Source organism: Manis javanica, chromosome 1, assembly GCF_040802235.1.
Source record: "Manis javanica isolate MJ-LG chromosome 1, MJ_LKY, whole genome shotgun sequence".
Taxonomy (NCBI): domain Eukaryota; kingdom Metazoa; phylum Chordata; class Mammalia; order Pholidota; family Manidae; genus Manis; species Manis javanica.
This window is the reverse complement of record NC_133156.1, coordinates 119,651,698-119,670,861: the sequence shown is the minus strand read 5'-3', so window position 1 is coordinate 119,670,861 and position 19,164 is coordinate 119,651,698. Positions and strand designations below refer to the sequence as shown.

Below are 19,164 nucleotides of genomic sequence, written 5' to 3'. Positions count from 1 at the left end.
AAACAAGTTTGTTCAGTCTCCTAGGCAGATACTTTCTTAAGAATGCGTGTGTAAGACAAAGTTCACGTTTTAATGCCATATGTTGTCAGTCACCAGGAAAAAGCTTCTCGTGGGCACAAACCACGTCCCCAGCCTTTGTCACACGGCAAAAATAAACACCCTTGTTGGAGTTAATTAGGCGGTCAACAGCCACACCAGCGCAGCCACACCAGCGTCCCCCCAGGGCTGCCCGCAGAGCCTTTAAAGAAGCACACAGACACACACACACACACACACACAACAGGGAGGCGCTTGTTAAATGTCACAAGCCGGACATCTGGAGTGCGACCCAAAGGTAAATGCGTTCCTTGGAAGCGGAATGGCAGGCCACAAAACCGTTTGTTTCCCCGGAATATCTAAGATTCCCCAACAGTCCCAGGTCTGCACCCCGAGAGGGAAAAAGAGCAAAGGAGGGAAAGAGGTCGCAAAAAAAAAAAAAAAAAAATGGAGCCTAAGGGAAGAAGGATTTGAAAGCTACTCACAAACCAGCTAGCGCCACTGCGAAGCGAGCATGATGACCTCCCCGAGCCGAGCCTCCAGGCTGCCGGCAGGCGACACCGCGGGCCGCGCTTAAATAGCCGCCGGCCGGGGAGCCTCGGAGCCGCGCGGCCACTCCCGGCGAGATATGGTTCTAATCAGATGCTGGCAGCTGAGGACTCCCCAGGAATGCGCCGGGATGTTTTTGCTGCCTGGGCTTGGTAACTCCCCCTCAACGTGTCTGCTGAGTCTTCCAAACTTAACTGTTTATTAACTCGAGCTGCAGCCCCGCAGAGCGCCGGCTGCGGCGCCCGGCTCGGCGCCCAGCAACGGGGGCGGGCGGGTCGAGCGGAGGGAGGGAAGAGCACGCGCGCAGTCCGCCCGCCAGGGCGCGGGGCTGCGGGCGCGGGACGGGGAGGGTGCAAATGAGGACAGGAAAGGGAAACCCCGCAGGAAAGGGGTGGGATCCACCCGACCTTCGTTTCACAAATTCTTTGTCTGGATTGCCACTTCGAGTAATGTGGCACGCTAAATCATCCTCAACCGTCGGGGCCCTCTGAACAAAGGGCTGCTTTACTCCTGACTTCTCCTGACTAGAAGCTCAGATCTGCTGTTCCCAGGGTTGAACGTGTGCTTGCCCCTTTTAAAGGAATTCGTGGCTTTTTCTAAACAGATGTAGGTGCACTTAAATTGGTGGGAAATCTGTAGGTGTATATGTCAGTCATTCTTTATGTATGAAATATATTCCTGTATATGCAGATATAAAAGCAATACTCTATGAAATCGATATACACAAAAATGTTCAGGACTACAAAACTTACCTAAATAAGCAGTATATCTGCTATAAACAAGGATTTTGTACTGGCTTCTTTCTGGCCCTACCGTGTGAACATTCATGTATAGACACATAAGACATAATCTGCACTAATTTCCATAACATTTCCTATGCCTCTGTGAAAAATATGAACTAGAAGACATAAAATATTTGAAAATATTGATATGCAGTGCTCAGCAGTAGAAGGCACTCCATAACGTATCTTAGTCAACCTTACCATGCTAGCAATTCATTTTCTCCATATTTCAAATTCATGAACAATTGTAAAACACCCTCAAAAACTCTTGCTTTTTAAGAATTATATTATTGTGAAAAGTGTGTCTATGTTCCTGTTTTTTTTTCTTTTTCTTTTCTTTTTTTTCTTTTGGTCTAAGGCAGTGTACTCAATGTGAAAATGCCATATTGTGACTTGGATGGGAAGGGGTTATTGATTTTATTCAGTGAGCAACACACACTGCATCTTACCTCTGGAAACTGGGGGTTCAAATTGGGCTCATGGGACACCAAGCCTAGCCCCAACTGCAAAGCCACTGTGTAATTTGGGACAGCTCAGTGCGAGTAGCAATCTCCGCTCTCAAGTAGGTCAGGCTTGGAGCAGCCCAAGCAGAAGAAAATGAGAATACTACCATCCTGCCCTCTTCTATTTCTACCACCTGTGTCATCTCCTAACACAGGAGTGCAGGGCTGGTCAGAATGATGTTGACAGTTTTCAATATTCCTCTGAGGTAATTTGATGTTATTGAAAAAGAAATGACTTTGTGTGAATGACAAGAGCTCTATAAACTGTAGTCTAGGGCAGCATTTAAGCATTCATGCAGAGAACTTTAATTCTGCTACATGTTAGGGCATAATGCTTTATTTCTAAGATCCAGAAATCCGGGGGTGGGGGGAGGGGTTGTTTCACTTCAAAAGGCTAAGTAGCTGGAAAAATGACAGCTGATTTCAGGCAAATAGAGGCTTTGACAATCAAAAACAGTGGGTCTCTCTTGTAACCTCAATATGTAATATTTTCTCAAATCAGAAGTGACCATCCAAACCTGTTTTTTAAACAGAAAGACTTTAACCAAGAAAGGTTAACTTGCATATGCACTATACCACCAAATGGAAGAGATTTATCTAAGAAACCAAAGGAAGAAAATGATTTTATCTGTAATGAGCTATAGTTTCAAGAACAGTTCATTTATGAGCAGTAGGTTCATACACATGGCTTAAAATGGACAACAGTCATTTTACACAGAAATTCCAAGAGTCGACAGCAAAGAACTCTGACTTGAAGTGTATTTTTCTATCTCTAGGCTGCTGATATTGCTTCTGGAAGCAATTCAGTGTCCTACTCACAGTATGAAAAAAAAGATTTAAAGTAAATTTAACCCTTTTTATTCGTGGGGGAACATAGTCTTCTGTCCCACTGAAGTTGTTTACTTTTCAGCAGATCTAAACTGAACATCCTTGCAGGGACAGTCCCACCCAAGCCCACCCAGACTAACATTTAGTCCTGCCTAAACCATAGTTTTTTCTTATCACCACTGAAATGAATGTTTAGGAAATTAAGATGAGGAAAATTCAATGCAGTGTTTGAAAACCTATGGTCTTTACATGACTCTTCCTCTTGCATAAAATCTGCCTGTGAGGGAGAGGGTAAAAAAAAAAATTGACAACTACATTTCCAGCCGAGGAAAGGGGTAGTTAATCCCGTGATAGCTTGCTAAAGAATGCATGGTTTATTATTAAAGTAATCTCTTAAGATTTTCCTGGAATGTGCTTCCACAGCAACTCTGCCTGTGTGAGCTATCCTATGTGTGTGTCTTTTCTTCCATAATTAAACTGGTTTTTCCCCCTTTAGCACACAGGCCTAATGCTTTCTTTCTTTTCTCCAGTCCTTCTGTCATCTTCTCTACTGCAATAGTCTCCCTTCAACATCCTTATTCGAATCCTGCCATTTCCCATGAATTGTGAATGGCACTTTGGACTTGGCCACAGGTAAATGTCTGTGCCCCCTGATGCCTTGCTGGACACTTCCAGGTATTTTAATCAACAAGAACTGGTTGAAGACTGTGGATCTAGCAAGTTCACATCTTTTTGTTCTTCCTCAAGTGTCATACAAAAAAATGAAGAGAAAAGCTATTGTTCCCAGTCCTTCACTGGTCCTGACAGATGCAGAAAAGCTGGTCCTATCAGACTGGGCTGTTTGTCTATCTATCCACCTAAAATCTAAAATATCTGGAGGGCAGTCAGTTGAAGCTAGCTTGTTTTCATTTTGTTTTGTTGGTTGGTTGTTTTCTTGGTTACACCTAGACAGGTGCAAAAGAGCACCTCAGAACTCAATCCATATTTGCTTGTGACATGAAATGTTAGCAAAACTCAAATGCTGCTTGAAAAGTTGCAATGTTGTAAAGTGAAGGACATTTAAAAATTCAATATGATAAAGTCATAAGCTAATTACATCTTGCTACTGATATAAATTTTTATAGCCAGAAATTGTAAAAGGGAAAGGAGTACTCATATAACTTACTGGTTAAAAATCATCTTATTTGGAAAGGAGGTTAGAAGGAGTTATTAAAAATAAAAAAATATATTATCCTGAAAAATACTGACATTAATCATTGTTGGAGTTAACACTTATACTGTTCTCTAGCCTATGAATAAGGATCTATTCCCTCAAAGTAAAACATCTATATAAAATACAAAGATGTTAATGGCTGCTTTGTCCATAGCAGCAGGGACCTGGGAACAAATTATGTCTGTCAATACTGCCAAGACTCTGATGCTGTAAAATCATTTGCAATAATTTCAAAGAATACACTGGAATTAAACCTTGTAGTATTGAAGAGTTTCTATCAGGTATTGTTGAGTGAAAAAAGCAAGATACAGAAAAAAAATTAAATATGTTTCAATTTTAGTAACACAAAAAGCAACAAGTATGCATGTAGGTTTCAGTGTGCATGTGCACACACTCGTGCGTGTGTGTATATGTGTGTACGTGCATTCATGAGCATGATTCTAAGGGAGACTAGAGATGAGATGTAACAGATCTTTACTGACGATGTGATGGAGATAAGAGTAGACAAGAGGGAAAGGGAGTGAGAGCTGTGCAAAAACGGCAAAGAAATTAAAAGTCTGTGTGCACAAAAAGATACGAATCATTTGGTGCATATAAGTGAAATGGCACATGCAGAGGTCTGTATAATTTTTTCAAAGAATATAACAAATGATTTTAAGATAAGGAAAGAGAAGAGTTTAATATCCCACGCAGTTACTGTCATTGAGATGTTTTCCTCAAGGTCTTGCAAAAGTGAGTCCTGACTGGTGTTACCAGTATCTAATTTAGGCCCTAAAGCAGTAGTTCACAACAGAATTCGGGAAGCTTGTTCCAAGGGCAAATTCTTGTGCCTGACCCCAGAGAGCTGGACTGGAAAGGTGTGTGGATGGGCTGGTGGCAGGGAGTGAGGTTCCTGGGAATCTGCACTTCCAATCTGCATTTTCACCAGCACTTACGAGTGATTCGGGTTTGGGGACCACACTTTGAGAAACACTGCATTTCTCCTGCATTCAAGAGGACAGTCTTTTTGTGCCTCTCTGTGTGGAGAGGAGCAAGTGCCATTGGTCTTTAGACCCTTGCCTTTCTCTCGTCCCTGGGCTCTCTGCAGCTTCAGACAGTGTCCTGACTCCTGTGATGACTTTTCTCTCTGGCTCCTCCCCTGTCAAGATTTGTTTTCAGAGTAAGATTTTATATCAGCCATTTGTTATTATACTAAATTAGCATTTCTAATCCTGCCCCTTCCTGTGGAATGAAAGGTGCTGCTTATTGTTAAAGGCATCAGTCGGAGCTGAGACAGACTTTTGCTTCCATTTTTGAAGAGGCAGAGGTGATTGTCAACTCTACCCTGCACCCAGCTTAAGGTTACCCAGAAAAAGGAAAGATTATAGGACTTCCAACTTCTGGGGGGACTCTCTGCTGTCTCTGAAGTCATACTACATCTTGGCTTCAAAATGGCATATGCACACGTTTGTATGATTTTTTCATTTGAAAATTGAAAATCGAAACTATGTATTATAGACATGATTGCCTTTGTAATATAGCAAAAGAAAGTGGGGTTTAGGATTGGATCTGGGTTTGAGTCCTGCTTCATCTCTTACTAACTGCAAGATTTAGGAGAAGTCAACTAGCTTCTCAAGGATGCAGTGTCCTCATCTATAAAATGGGCTCATTCCCTACCTGCTCCTCCCATTTTGGCTTTTGGTGGGAAGCAAAAAAGGAATATTCATGAGAGGACTTTGGAAAGTTTTAGACTATATAAGTACTATAAATTATGTAAAAATTATGCAAAAAATACATTATTCCTGGAAAGATGTTCTTGTCCTAAATTATTTCCACCACTAATATCAGAAATCCATCATTAGTAAATCATGTGTGTAGACACCTCTGCTTCTCTGGCTATAGTGAACTTTGCTAAGGCTCAGCCCTCATGTGAAATAGTCCTAGACCCTAACATAATTTCTAACATATTAGGTAAGATTACTTTAATGGCTCAATTGCATCCTATTGAACAGAGATGAGTGAATTTCTGTTGAAATAAGGATGTTAAAAGTGAGGGGAAAGGCAGAAAATGAGAAAATGGGCACTAACAACCAAGCATTTCTACTTCAAACATCTGCTGCTATTACCACAAAAGGTGCTTCACCATCCAGAAACATGCAACTCAATCCTACATCATTCCCATCCCCCTCCAGCTGTGGCCAAGTGCTGTGCTGGGGGTCTTGGGCTGGCCTAATGGCCTCACTTCTTAAGTAGAACAGCCATCTATTACTAAGGAAGGAATACTATTTGCTGTACTCATTTAATGCTTGGGCTCAAAATCACTTCTGAATTAGAGTATGGAGAGGAACCATGTCTGGACTCCAGAGTAATTTAACTCCCCAATTACCTTGCGTGTATATGTGTGTGCCCACAGGTATGTGCATTATCTGAGGAATTGCACCACAGATTTCATTAGGTTATCAAAGGGCCTCATGGCATAAAATAAGGTTAAATTCCAATGCATTATGGGTGTAAAACCACATTCTTACTATCCACTTTTATCTAAGGATTTTATCAGAGTCTTTTGAACCAATCTGGTATTTATCCTCAAAACATCATCGTCAAACAGGTTAGGGCAAGCATTCCTTTTTCTAAAGGTTAAGAAATTTAAGTGCAGAAACCTTGATTTACTTCTGTTTTCAGAGTTAGAAACAGAGCTAGAACTATTACTCAGCTCTCCCAAACGACCTAGAACATAGGTTCATTGGGTCATGGCCCAACCATAACTACAGTGGTTAGTGACAACTTTGGGTTCCCTGTGTCCAGTGTTGGTCTGTCCATGCCTAGAAGAGAAAGCTGTTGTAGATAACCTTCCTGTGAAAGACACTGGCAAATGGAAAGGTGTCCAGAGCAGGTCCACTTGGACAGTGAGGGCATTCCTGGAGACTGAGAACTGCTGGGGCACCAGCAGGGTGGCCTGATTGCATTGGGTTTGTGCAGCCTGGACAAGAGACTCCTTGGGCATGTGAGGCAGGGCAGGGAGGGGAGATGTGTGCCTAGTAGAGCTCTTTCCAAAGACCCGAAAGCCCGTCATATGGAAAGTAGATTGAGCTCCACTCTTGGCCACAGATGGTAGAAAGGAATCCTGTTTAGGGTTCAGTAATATTCACCTAAAATCCATGTCCACCTGGAACTTCAGAATAGGCCTTATTTGGACATAAAGTCTATGCAGATGTAATTAGTTAAGATGAGCTCATACTGGATTGTATGAAGTCTTACCTCCTTCAATGAAACATTTCTATGTGCCTTGTGATACTCTTTTTGGTCAGAATATCTTGATTTATTTTATTATATTCTATTTTGCATTTAGCACAAATCTGGAACCATTGTGTCCCTAAGTGTGAATCCAGCTCCATAGCTCACCAGTTGTGTGGTCTGAGGAGAATTGCTGAATTTCTTTTCTATAAAGTGATGAAAATAATAAAACTTCCTTCAGAGTGTTGTTATGAGGATTACATAAATTAATCTTGAAGATTTATAGCAGTAGTTAGCACATAGTAGAGTGCTGATGATAATGTGAATTTGTCTGTCTGAGAGTAAGTTTTTGTAATGTCAATTTGAAAATAAGCTTACCTGAAACCTCAGAAATTTCACTCCTAAATCAGCGTAAAGGAACTCCAATTTATTTGCTGAGGAATATGTCTAAGAATGTTTAGAATAGCAAAATGTAGAAGCACCTTACATGTCCATCAACAGGAGAGCAAGCAAATAAGTGTGCTGCATCTATCCATTGGGAATACTCCAACAATAATAGGAATGACATGGATGTATGACCCAGAATTGCTTGTATCAACACAGATGAATTGAGGAAGCAGAACAAGTTACAGATGAATACATAAAGCATGATGCCATTTATGTATGGTTTAAAATATGAAAATAAAATTACTCATTACTTAGAGATACAACTATTCATATAAATGAATATAAACATGCATGGGAGTGATAAATCACAAACTCAAGATGGTGGTTTCCTTTGAAAGAAGGAAGAAGGTTCAGTCAGAGAGATCTCAATCATGCTGGTAATTTTTTTCCCAAGCCTTAATGCAGGGGACATGGGGGCATATTGTTTTGCTCTTATGCCTTTTTATATAGATCCTCTTTGAGCACTTTACAGGTATTAATTTATTTAGTCCTGATAACAATTTTTTGAGTTAAAAGCTATTCTTATCACCATTTTATAGATGAAGAAGCTGATTGAGGTCACAGAGCTAGTAAATGCTAGAGTCAGGCTTCCAACCCAGTGGTCTGGTTCCAGGGTTTTGACTGACCCCCCAGGTGATACTGATTCTCATCAGAATTCTGTAAAGACATGAAAAGGCTGTAAGTAAGGTTGACTTTCCAACACAGCTTTGGAGTCAATGCTGGTCACGTTCTGCTTGCTCGCTCCTGTGATGACTCCACGCCTTCAGCCTTTCAAGCCCCTCATCCTCCGTCCCACCTGGCCTGTGTACCTGAGCTCCTGGTGTTCTTGTCTCCTCCTTGGGTCAATGGCCTTGTCTAGATTCATTTTTCTGGCTTTGATCATGACCTCGGCACACTTTTCAGGCTGTCTCTGGTGTCTGGACTTTGACCATCAGGAAAAAGTCCTGTCCTGACTCTAAGCCTGGCTCTGCCCAGCTGGACAATGGTCAGTAAGAGGGAGAAGAGAAACTGGGAAGTTACATACTGCAGCTGAGTACAGCAAGAATGAGCCGCTGAGGAGGGTTTTATCTGAGAAGGGTTTTAAGAGAGATTGAATAGAAGTAGAGGTGGTAGCAGGTGTGTGTGTGTGTGTGTGTGTATGTGTGTGTGGGGGGGTGGGTGGGTGTTGATTCAAGACATAAACTAGTGTTTTTCAGAAGAAATACTGGTGGAAGGTACAAGTTGTAGGGTGATCCGAAATGACCAATAACCCTCAAACAATTTCTACCTGACTTTCGACTTCATCACTCCAACTAAACGGAGCTATCCTGATTTTTTCCACAAGGCAAGGAAATCATACTTATTTTGGTTCATCTTCACACTGATTCTCCTCCTCAGTCTCTCCTTCATGAAAGAACATGCCTGCAGGCCAACAGGGAGGGAAACCTCATCACTGCTGTTGAGAGCAGAGCCAAAGCAGTGGCCTCTGCCTGGGTTCCTGTGGCTCCAGGCTTGCGTGGAAGAGCTCAGCTTACCCCAAGTGTATTTGCTGGAGAAGCAGCACCTGCGAAGGCCAGGCTGGCTGCGGGTTTGGGTACAGGGAAAACCAGTCTAGAGCTCTGTAGTTGCCGCTGACAATGCTTAAGGTTTTCTGAGGCCAACCAGGAAATGGGTAATCCTAAACTTCAAATGTGTTTATCTGTCAGGTGGACACTTCTGTTATTTTGGTTTATGTCGGGGCAGTTTTTACACTAATGTGAGTAACTACACCTAGTAATTTGATAAGCTGCTCGCTCTGTCCTCCCACCCTGCCTCTGACACACATATACAACACCTCTATACTGTGTTGTGATCAAGTTTGAGTGTTAGGCAATGATGTTGTAAGCTGCTGACTGCTGTCAGGCAGTATGTTGGTAAATGAGGTCTTTGAATAAAAAAGCTCTGATTTATTGTGTTTGGTGATTTCCATGGGATTATTCCTTGCACCATGGTTTATTTTAAGGTATCATGCGATGTCACTGAACGAAAAGATGGAAAGAGGTGGCACAGTCAGCTACGGAGAGCTGCGATGTTGGCTCTAGCATGCCTCTGTGCCTGAGGTATGTGCTAGCCTCTTGCTCTCTTAATGTGCTGACTGCTGAAGTGTCTTTTTTGTTTACAATATTCCTAGTCAGTAATAATCAGCCAGATTGATTAATCAACTACCCATAAATGAAGAATATGAAATGGAATCTCTCTGGAACACAGTGTCCAAAGGTCTGGACCACAGTGATTAGATACTTAAATAGAATAATAATTTTTGTTTTTCTAATTTACACTGTACTATAATGAAAATCACATAGTATTGAGATTAAACATACGTTAATATAGTCCTGATTCTGTCATTAACTATCTACATGACTGGATAAATTGCCTAACTTCTCTGAACCTTAAATTTCTTATGTGTAAAATAGAAAACAATGCTTCTGCTGCAGGCTATTTTGAGAATTAAATGATACAAAAATGGATGTAAAGTAAGAAATTCCTGGCAAGTAGAAGGCCTTATGGTAGCTATCCTTGTTAATTGCAGGAAAAAGGAAACACTCAGATTCCTTTTATTTTAAGATTTTTCTCATAGAAACAACCCTTAAACTTTGGGTGCTTGCCTCCTTGTCTGGGAATGAATTCTAGTAAGTGACAAAACACTTGATAATATAGTAGATGAGTGTTGATGAAAAAAAATGTGGAATATCTATATGTTTTATTATTTGATAGCTTCTAACTACCTCCACAGCTACTGATTGAAACCATCATCATTTCTCACCTGGATTATTCAAATAATCTCTAACTACTTTTTCTCTTAATCCTCCCACAGACTATTGTCAACATAGCAGTGCTTCTTATGGAAAACATCTACTAATATCACATTTTTGTGGAGAACACTTCACTAACTCCCATCTCCATCACAGGCAAAGCCAAAGTCCTTAGACATGGCCTCCAGGGCTGCACTGATCTGTCCTTCACCCCCTTTACCTTTGTAACTTCTGCTCTGACGTTTCCCTCACACACCAGCCCTTTCACATCTCAGACCTCCACACTTGCTATTCTTTGCCTGGAATGTCTTTCTCCTGATGCAGTTAGGGAAACTCCTTAACTACTTTAGATAGCTGCTCAAATGGCACCGTCTCATGGACAGTATTCTGACCATTGCACTGTACTTTGAATAGTGTCTCCCAAAAACCCAGGTCCACTTGGAACTTGTGAACATGGTCCCATTTGGAAATAGGGTTTTGCAGAAGTGATCAAGTTAAGATGAACTCATACTGAATGAACATGGACCCTAAATCCAACAACTAGTATCCTTATAAGAAAAGGGAAATGTGGAGACATACACACAGGGAAGATGAACTGTGCTTATAGAGGAAGAGGTTATGTCTGTGCACTGATGTAGGAAGTCCATGGCTAACTATGAAGTATATTTGAAGTAGAACTGAATCTAATCAAGCTTCTAAATATATCTACCAGTGCAGAGAGAATGCAGATAGATGACCAAATTAGACACACCCCCAGGCATGTCAGCCAAATCAGAATGTAGCACATTCTGCACCACCAATGGCCTGCTTTCTCCAACAAGTCAATGGTCTTAGCAAAGCAGAATGGTGTGGGGTAGGAAAGGCTGCTATGGGTTTATAAAGACTTAAAAGACAAAAAAAATTATGCAATTTTGTGAGTCTTGTGTGAATTCTGATTCAATAATCAAAACATTCAAAGATATTTTTTGAGACAGAGAAATTGGGATTTTAAAAGATTCTAAGTTAACTTTGTCAAGTGTGTGAATGTACTGTCCTTATGTATTAGATAAGTAAATGAAGTTATTTGGGTAAGATGATATGATATCTTGGATTTTTCCTTAAAATAACATACTCCCTCCCCAAACTGAGGGGGAACAGATAAAAGATAGTTGAGATAGAGTGATGGGTATAAGGGGGAATCTGTATTTTGTTTATATCTGAAAACTTCAGTAATTAAAAAGACGTAAAGATGACTGATACCATTAGGTGTTCCTTAGAGTTCATTCATTCATTATTTTAACATTTTTCATTTGTTAGTTCCTGCTGGGTTACCAGTTGGGTGCTGAAGATACACAAGCCATAACATCACTCTTTGGGGTTTCCATGATTTAGCTCAGAGGGTTTCCTGCATGAAGCGATTTTATAGGAAAACCAGTGTTTTTTCAGAACTTAGAAGCTCAGAAATCAGACTCTGTGTGTCACAGTACCTCTTGACAGAGACTTTGGCTTTATTTCCCTAATTCCCCTTGAAGGAGGACCCAGATATCTGTATGTGCTGGAAGAGTGCCTTCTGGGATCAAGGATCAGTTGAATCCTATTAGCCACTCTCCACTCACCAGTAAGCCTTATCAGAAGGCCCAGGCCTGTTCCCCTCTTTGATGCCCCTAATGCTCCCAAGTGCTTTCTCTCTGGGTTACTGATTTTAGCCTGGAGTCAGATGATTTGCAAATGACCTTGTCTTTCCTGTCTGCTTCACACCACGGGGGCGAGGAGAACAAGTAGGTACAAAGTCTGGCTTCTGATCATTAGAAAGGCCTGTATTGCTGTCATGTGCTTGTCTAATGAGATGTTCCAAAGTTTGTTTTTTTCTTTGTCCTGGCCTCATAACATCAGGAAGTTAATCAACAAAGCTCTAAGTAGATTTTTTTTTGGAGGTGTCTTTGGTAGTCAGGATATGGCTACGCAAGGCTGTTCTGCATTGTGAAGGTACTGCTGCTATTTTGGGGCTGGAGAACTTCATTTCTCTTTCTTAGTCTTCTGTTTCTTATATGTTAGTGGCACCTAAAATATAAGAGAGAAAGAATGGAATAAACCTTGGAAATGAGTTTGACCTTGATGAAGGGGATGCCAATTATGTATTTTTTGCACCCAACTCAATAGTTTAATAAACTTTCAAATATATTCTCTTTTGATCATCATATTCATCTTGCAAGTTAGAACAATATGATTGTCTCCATTTTAAACAGGATAAAATTGGGTCTCAGAGAAGTCAGGGAGCTCCTTCAAGTGCACCTAGATTTCTGGTGAAGGTGCCAAGACTAAAACCAGTTCTTCTGACTCTTATTACCCTGCCCAGTGACCTTTCAACTACTCTGCATGACCTCTTAAACTTTAGGTGATGGAAAGGAAGTAGAATATAGATATTAGAGTTTTAAATTACCCATAATGTCTCTGTAGCACAGATGTTGTGAACATAGCTGCTTTATTTATGTATATAAGATGCCGACTCCTTTTTATCTCCAAGTACCTCTGAATATTATAATGAAAAATCATAATGTCTTCTGTTTCTGTTTTGCCTAAACTACTTTAATTGGATCAGAAAATTATTTTGGTACTCTATTTATGGTACAACTCAGGGTTTTCTCCAAACAAGTTGTTCTCCAAATCAGTTGATTTCTTGCTACAAAAAGGTAGGATCCCTCTGGTTTATGCCTGCCATTAAGGTAGGACAACTATCCTTTGTTGTTTGGGTTAGTGAAGTCTCATAGTAGTGGTAAGTCAGTAACACTTGTCCCTTGTGAAGGAGGATTGCCCAGAGGACATGTGAGGGGAACATTAATGTGTCTGCATGGCCATCTGGTTCTTCTTAGTGAGGAATGCTCACCGATTATGGCAATCCTGAGCAAAGTTCATAGGAAGAGATCTAGCCTTAGATCCAAGCAAGGAAAACAATGTGAGGGAATAGAAATAAGGTTGGCAAGGAAGTACTATTCACACACACACAAAAGTAAAATCTGAAATGAATCAGGTGGAAAACTTACTGTTTGGATTGGAAAATATTTGGGGCTGAAATAATCTTTTCAAAGAATTTTGCACTCTTCATTATTATTGAACAGTCTCCAAGCTGAACTGTCATGTATGTCTGGACACAATAACCATTCCATTTTTTTTTTAAGCATTAAAAGTACTACCTTAGCCAAAGAAGTAAGAATACTTATTTATCTGAATGGATCTTCTTCAAATATAATAGAAGAACACAAATACTAACAGGGATATAAAATCATAGGTTAATTTATTCATCACAAGGAGGGCTAAAGTTTCAGATTCCTCAGCAGAAAGTAAACTTTTTCCAGTTTTAATAGAGGGTACACTGGGCTGTGGGATAGTTGACCTGATAGCTAATAGTGGCACAACCACTACTTTGTGTCCTATAGCAAATGACTTTTCTTTATGTGTAGCATTCTTCAGTTTGACCACTACCTGTCTTGCTATATCATGATAAAAGAGATCATTACAGAATGTTACATAAAACACTTCTATTGTTGAAAGAACTAACATTACACAGTTTTGTTGTGAAAGGGAGAATTAAACATATCAAGCTTTGGCTTTCAATTGATTTATATAAATCATAGGAAATTTTAAATCACAAATAATCTGACATTGCTTTGAGTTATAGACCATCTTACTTTTTCTAGGGGAAACCTCAATGCACTTATTTAGTTAGCAAGTTTCATGTTTATTAACTCCTCTCCAAGTTACAAGTGAAAAACTAGGCAGAGCAAGATGTTATTATTTATACCAAGTATTCAAATAAGCCTATAGAATCTGAATAAATACATGCCCCTGAGCAACTGGCATTTGCAACTGAAAGTGGACGGTGACCTGTTAGATAATAATATTAGCTGACACATTTTTGTCTCTTAGCAACTAAATGATATGGACAGGTAAAGAAATTTTCTGACTATACCTTTATTCCCTATTATTAAAATAGCATGTATAAATGGAGTATTTTAAAAATGTATATACATATGTAATATCCTTTCAGTTTAGGTCTGCATAACATAAATATTAACAACTGAGTTATGTAGCAATGAAGCCAGATATTCTAATTAAACCTTCTGGGAAGTAATTTAATGGAATAGATTTTTTTCTATCATTAAGTCTACGGGCAGATATGGAATGGACTTCTTAACTCTTTTAGTAGCTGTGGAATTCCTCACAAAGTTTTATTCTGGCATGGGTCCCAATTTTACTCTTTCATACCCCTGTCCCCCAGTGTTAATAGAAGTTGAATTTTCTAATAATAAGAAACAGAGTTTATCTTAAAATTGTTAGATTTTATCATACAACTGTATATAAAACTGACTTAAGAGAGTAAAAAACATTCTTCTTTTTGGGGATACTTTTTGGAATTTACTAAATATTAATCAGTTTAAGGAATTTTTAGTCTAAATGTCAGAATTTACCTCCTCTTCAGCTTATGTTTCTTCGGCAGGTGAGGTGGAGTAGGGAAGGGTGGAGAAAGCATATCCCTTTAACAGTTACTATAGCACAACTTGCTATTGAAACTGTAAACATTAAGGAAGGCTTGGAAGGTAACCTTGCAAAAATATTTCAATCATTTTGAGTAAGACTTGAAACAACATTTCTGCAACATTTAACTCTGGGTAAAGGCAGGAGGCTTGGGCATCCACACAATGCTTCCACTGTTAGAATGAAATGGAAATCATACTTTTATGTCCCTCCCTGTATACTTTCAAAAAAAAGAAAGAAAAAAGAAAGAAAAGAGGGAAGAAAGAAAGAAGGGAAGGGAGGAAGAAAAAGGAAGGAAGGAAAGGAGGAAAAAGGCAAAGCAAAGAAAACAAGCTGAATCAGACAAAAACTATCTGGACATATTTTAGGAATGTTGCATGCAGATGTGTGTGTTTATGACTGTGTGGGTACGTGTATGTTGGATTTCAGCTAGAGTATTTTCTACATCTCCACAATTTCTACACCAGCTTGAAACCAAATAATATTTAATCACTTCCATAAAAATGCCAAAATAAGAAAAACATGCATGAAAAGGGCAGCAATAAGAAGGCATGCTATGTATGTTATAGCCGACCACAAATGTCATTCACAAAACAAGCAAGTGGCCTAACCAGGAATTTTCCAAATGTTTTTTTTTGGGAGAAGTTAACTCCCATACAGAGAGCTTCAAAATAGAAGAGGAAAATGACAGGGTAGTGCAGACCCTTTTTACTGATTTATCCCTAAAATAAAGATCACATCTCGAATTAAAATGCAAGTCCCCAAAGACTGCTTATGAGAAACCATCATAAATATAAAGAATATTTAGCATACCAACCCTTTTTTGCAAAAACAAACTTGGTCCTGACTAGGAGGAGACCCCTGTATAGTAGACTACTCAGCTCTTCCAACCTGGCCTACTCCATCCCGGTTTTGGAAGTGTTACCATTTCTGACTTCCTGTTCACTTCTCCTGTTGGTGTTTTTAGAGAAAGACAGCTTCTCCAACAGGAAATACTGGAATAGTTTGTGCAAGACCTCCATTTCCCCACCACTGGCCTGAACAAGAATAAGGACTACCACGTTGTGAGTTGTTGAACTTTGCTAAGAGAGCATTGAGGCCCTATACATAACGTCAATTTAACCTTTCCAGTTTGGGGAAAATGGAAATGGTCTGAATCTGCATAACTCTCAGAACCATAGACTCTCAGGTCTTAAAGAATCTTGGGGGTCATCCTGTCTAGTCTCCCATCCACTACTTAAATTCCTTCTGCAGTGTGCTTCTCCTTGCCCAGAGAGGTTATTCAGCTTATCCTAGAACACTAGCAGCAAAGGGGATATCCTGAGGCAGTCTGTTGTGTCCTTACTTACATGAAATACCTTTTTTGTTGGCCCTCATCAAAAGCAGATACAGTATAAGATGCAGCCTCTGTTAGCAAACTACAAGTTTTGCTTGCATTTTTTTTAAGGCTCAGAGACATTGCATAAAACTAACCCAGATGTCAGCTGATGTATTATGAACTTAGAGTGGGAACCTTGAGTTCCTTCCTGTCTCTCTGGATTCTCCAGGGGAGATGATTTACAGTTTTCCTGGCCTCTGCTGGCTTGGAGCTCTTGTTCCTGCTGATTTTTTTCAGCTCATGGTTCACTTTGCTGTTTCTTATCTGCCATATCTGTTTTGCACCTTGTCAAACTCAACATCCTTCCTTGATCGGGTCACTCTAACCAACTTCCTAAATGAACCCTACCTAAACAGGAGCTTTGTGCATGCAACAGTCTTTCCTAAAGGTGTGTGGAAATGAGTGGGATTTATTTTTATATACATATTAATTAAATATATATTATAAATTAATGTGTATTAATAATACATACATATGTATTTTGACATATATACCCACACATGTATATTTGAATACCAGATGTCCCTATTATTATGTTTTAGTCTTTGCTTTTTTGCAAATTAATACTCTTTTCCTATCTTCAAATTCCTATTCTTTTCATCTGTAAAGTAATTTAGAAATCCCTTTTGTTTGCTCCCTCCTGTCTTTGCAAGCTTCTCAATTCTTTTTGGGGACTTGCTGACATATCTTTATTTCTTTCACCTCAAGCCTTTTTCATGACCACAGGTTCTTATCATCTACCTTGAAGGGTCATCAAGGCATTTTTAAATAAAACCTGTTCCTTCCTTGAGGAGGATACATATGCATATATGTACAAATTTTTGATGTTTGAGAATTTTTTCAGGTTGGGCCTTTAGAGTGCATTTATTGAGAAGGTTATCAGGAAAAGGAAATAAATCAAATGATTGAATGAAAGAATGTAAGTACTGGATTTAACTCACAGAGCCCTGCTACAAAGTGCAAAGCTTTTTAAACCCCAGTTGTTGGTTTAGTTGTGCAGTGCCAAGTATGAAAAAGCAAAAAGATTTGTCCTCTGAGCTGAGAGTGGAAAAGTTGATCCTTACCTAGATCAAAACTTTGCCTAATCTGAAATTGTATATAATAATTCCTTGAAGTATTGTTGACAGCACTCTGGGAAACAGTGGGAGAAAGTTGGGACTGGGGTTGAGAGTTGCCTGGATTCAAGTTTTTCTGACATATTACTATTACATTTTGGCTTCTGACCTTTAAAAAATTTAATTAAGGCCATGAATAGCATAAAAATAGAAGAAAGCAGTGGGTGTTGTTAAGCAGGGACTACAATTGTACCCTTCTAATTTTTCAGGTTAACTCTCACTTCAAGCATTTTGTCTTTAGTTCATAATGTTCATATCATGCTTACTAATTTATGGCTCAGACAATATGTTCATTCCACATATAAGCCTAAGGAATTATTTGAGCTAAAACTTTGCAAATCTAAATTAAACTATAGTATTCAGTTAAAGAAGAGAGATTGAACTCTCTCTCCCAAGCCCCCACAAAACTGTTATTAAATGAATAAAAGGCTATAAACCTAACAGGGCAAGAGAACTGAAAAAGGCTTTGGCAGCAGGCAGGCTATTTGAACAAGTTATTGAGTGATGGAAAGTGGATGAAGGTATAGATAGCTATGAATGCATTAGGGCAGAGGAACCCTAACCTCAGGTACATGCAGGTAGCACAATAACTATAGCAGAATCAGTTCACACTGGAGAACTCTGGAGAGGCTGAGCTCCCAGCAGGAGCTGGTATGGTGGAGTGAGGGTTGAGGCATAGGGCTGGACCAGGGGAGAGATGGTAAAGTTGTATAAGTTGATCTTCTTCCCAGGGAATGGAACACTAATACCGAGGTTCTTCCAACTCTTCAGTGTACCTCACAAACAGAACACCAGGGCATAAAACACCTCCCACTTTATGCATTATTGCCATAGGAGCCAGAGCTTTATTTATGAACAGGAGACATTGAGTGAGAGAAGCTACCAGTGATTCAGAGACAACAGGCATGGTCAAAAGTGAGTGAAGGAGAGTCACAGCTCAAAACAAGGAAACTAATACAAATATGTGCTTATTAGAAATTCTAAAATAGTTTGCTAGCCCAGTCCCCTTTTCCTTCCTATGCACACAACACCACAACCAGGAAGCTGACTACCAGATGAGAGATTAAAGTGCTACTCCTCTGGAAAGATTGAATTATCCAAAAAAGACTAGTGTAGTGGTTGAGAAGCTCTAATAAATGGTCAGATCCCTGTAAGATCTCTCTGAAAGGAAATCAGCTAAGCCTGTTGATGTGTACTGAACTTCCACTCAGGTTTTAAAGCCTCACTATGAATGGACAATCTTGGATCACCAGAAAGTTAAGGGAAGCCCTCCTCATGGAGAGAGAGACCAAGGTAAATAAGGTGAAAACAGGGTAAGAGAAGAAAATGGAAATAATACAGGGATCATACAGATTGTAAAACAGTTTATTAACATTCTTAGGGAGATTTGAAAACTATCAAATAACAGATTGCTGTTAAAAAAATCTATAGAGAAGCAGAGGCTTAAAGATAGCGGCATGAGAGGTGAGACAGAAAACTCTTCCCAAAATCACATACAATATGAAAATATAGCAAATACACATAATCCTGAAAGGCCAACTGGAAAGAAGGCTGTGGCAGACTGCCTACATCTGGGGAAAATAGCAGACCTCAAGGAAAGGGGGAAAGTACCAAAACCATTTTCCAGAGTGACCCAAGCCCTTTCCCCACCCCAGCTTACCAGAGGGAGGAAGAGAAATGGAGAGGGGAGGGGATGGAGGCCTAGGTCTGCTGAACACCCATCCCTAGAGATCTGCTCTGAGAGCATGAACCTACATTACATGGTGCTCTGGATATTAGTGGGGTTGGAAGCCTGAGACAGGTGGAATACTTGGAGA

The 19,164-nt window shown here is 39.8% G+C and overlaps 1 protein-coding gene across 3 annotated transcripts in view; it reads right to left on the bottom strand.

Moving 5' to 3' along the window:
• DAB2 (DAB adaptor protein 2) overlaps nucleotides 1-854 on the bottom strand; it is a 46,753-nt gene extending 45,899 nt beyond the window's left edge. Inside the window, exon 1 of one of the 3 annotated variants that reach the window (XM_037002565.2) lies at nucleotides 522-854. The gene's annotated coding sequence lies outside the window, so the exon portion shown is untranslated. The remainder of the gene's footprint in view (nucleotides 1-521) is intronic. The other 2 variants (XM_017670314.3, XM_017670315.3) reach the window with 2 other exon arrangements.
• Between the last annotated feature and the right edge of the window lie 18,310 nt (nucleotides 855-19,164).